The sequence below is a fragment of the Triticum aestivum genome, chromosome 5B (genome assembly GCF_018294505.1).
Source record: "Triticum aestivum cultivar Chinese Spring chromosome 5B, IWGSC CS RefSeq v2.1, whole genome shotgun sequence".
Lineage (NCBI taxonomy): Eukaryota > Viridiplantae > Streptophyta > Magnoliopsida > Poales > Poaceae > Triticum > Triticum aestivum.
Genome location: NC_057807.1, coordinates 247,454,666 through 247,457,362, shown reverse-complemented (window position 1 = coordinate 247,457,362; position 2,697 = coordinate 247,454,666).

Genomic DNA, 2,697 nt, shown 5'->3' with positions numbered 1-2,697 from the left:
GCCTTCGTGGAATCCGTCAAGGGGTGGCAATCGGGGTGGTTCTACATCACCGAGCCGTGCGACCCTACGTGGGCGGCGGCCCCCGAGTTCAGATCTGGTATCCCCACGCAGCTCACCTCCTGGAAAGAGAAGGGCTTGTTGTGGGGCAATTCGAAGGAGCTGACAGGACTCCAAGCCTGTATCCAGAAGCTGGTGAACAAGAAGCTCAGGCTGGTTAACATGGTCCAAGTCATGCTCGTCCGTCGGATTCTCCCATGCCAAGAACGGGCATTAAATCTGTGGGAGTTCGATCCGGAACAGCACCAGGCGCTCAGCGGGTTCTTCGACACAACGTACGAAGGCGCCTGGAGGGTGCTATTTAAGGGCGCCGAAGCCCCCGCGTCCGCGACGGAAGATCGCGGATTCCACTCGCAGCGTCCAGCTAACGAGGTAAGTGATTCTACCCCCTTTATGGGACACTTGTTGTTAATAGTTTGACCCTAAGCGGGTTTTTAATCTCCCTTCTCCTTTGACAGGAATGGATGAAGAAGGCCGAGCAGCTCGTCTGCCCGTCTCCCATGCCAGAAGACCCAGTGGACGTCCGTTTGGCGGGGCTACTGGTCCCGGCACCGCACGTGGTGCCGGAGAAGAAGGCCAAGAAGGTGGCCACGGGCACTTGAAAGAGTTCCCGTTTTCAGGTGTCCGACGACTCCGAGGCGGATTCCTCCCCCGAAGATGAGGAGGAGGAAGAAGACTCTCTCCCAGAGGGGGGAGAGAGAAAGAGGAAGGCCTCCCCAATAGGGGAGGCCGAAGGATCCAAGAGGGGAAGAACTATTCCCCCAGATAGCTCCGCCAACACCAACGTTGGCGAAGAAGAGTGGCCCTCAAGGGCCAGGCCTCAGGCGAGATAGTAAGTATCCGGATCCCTGAATGATCTGCAATCTCTTTTTGTCACATAGTGTCCTTCTAACGCCGCATACTGTCTGCAGTCCGGCCGACGATGATCTCCCTGCTTCGTCGAGCGGGTCGTTGGCTGCGTCGGACGTGGAATCCGTTCCGACTGCCTCCACCCCTCGCGCCACTGAGGACGCCGAGGTGGGATCCCGGGAAGGGACCCATCAGGAGGAGGCTCCAGAGGCGCCGCAAGGCAGCCTCCCGGACTTTGCGCCAGACTCTACGCCGGAACCCGCAGTGGTTCCAGAGTCCGGCAGGCGGCCCCTTCATAAGAAGGGCAAGACCGTGACACCGGCGGCCCCCGTCCAACCGGAGGCGCCGGACAACTTGTTGGAGGCGCTCAAAGGCGCTTCCATCGAGGAAGAACACCACACTATTATGAGTGCGGTGATTCAGAAGGTTCAGCTCGCCAAGAGCGGGCTGACCGAAGCCTGCAGCAGCCTTCTAACAAGTTTTGAGGTAAGAAGTTAAAATTAAGTAATGTAATACCGCATAGACAGTAGCCCCTGATGCTCAGTTCGGTGTTCGGAAAGAAAAGCTGGACTGAGGATCTAAAAAGATATACGCAGGGTTGCTTAAAAAATATGTCAATATGGGTTTGCAGGCTGCGCTGCTGACCTCTGCCGCACTGACTGCGGAGGTCGGTGCATTGAAGCACGATCTCGAGCGGTCCGAGCAAGAGCTCGGCCATGCCAAGAAGCAGCTCGAGGACAAAGAAGGTGAGTAACACCACTTTAAAGATTTACCTTACAGAAAAGGATTTAGGTTGCAATAAAAATGACAAGGATAACGTGGGTACTGCAGGGGCCACTAACGAGGTGGCAACCCTGAAGGAGGCTGTGTCCGCGGCCGAGCGCAATGCGGCCGCGGAACGGGCAGAGTGAGAGAGGCAGGAGGCGCAGGTGGCGGAAGTGCGGCAAGAGCTCCAGGCTCTCATGGAGAAGCATGAGAGTTTGGAGCGTGACTCAAAGACTCGAGAGTCCGAGCTCGCCTCGGCTCTCGAAAGTGCCAAGTCCGCCAAGGCCGAGGCCCATAAGGCCCTTCAGGAGGTTGAAGATGTGAAGAAGATAGCGGTGGGTAAGGCATTTTTCATGCAAAGCAAGCATGTTAATGTAAACTACCTGACACTTACCCGCATTCGGAGCTCTCCAGGGGCGTTTGCAGATCTGCCGCGCAGTGTATCCGATGCCGCCGCATTCTACCGTGGCCAGGAGGGGAGCTCGACGGAGAAGGTCTTCTGGTCTCAGTATGCTGAGGCCGGCCATCCGGTGCCCCCTAGCGACCAGCTGAAACAGCTGGTTGAGCTCCACAAGGCGGCTGAGGAGGCCATGAAGGGCCTCATAGTCCGGCTGTGGCCTGGACAGGCCATGCCTGGGAGCTATTTCAGCCTCGTGCAGCAGCTGGTGGATGCGTGCCCCTGGGTGGAGGTCATCAAGTGCTCCGCCTGTATTGAAGGTGCTCGTCGGGCCCTTGCCCGCATAAAGGTGCACTGGGGCAGGCTGGATGCGGAGAAGCTTCTTACTGACCCGCCGCCAGCGGGCAAGGAGTATCGTACGCCCGAAATGTACTATAAGACTGTCCTGAAGGGTGCCCGCAATATTGCGGATGAGTGCCCCAGAGATGTAATTTTTGAGTAAACTCGCTATGTATTATCCTGTGCGCTGAAAACTTTGTTCATATGCGCTAAGCAACACTTGTTTAATTTAAAATATTACCTTCTCTGCGGCCATTTATAATATCTGAGAGATGGCAAGTCGTTGGCTT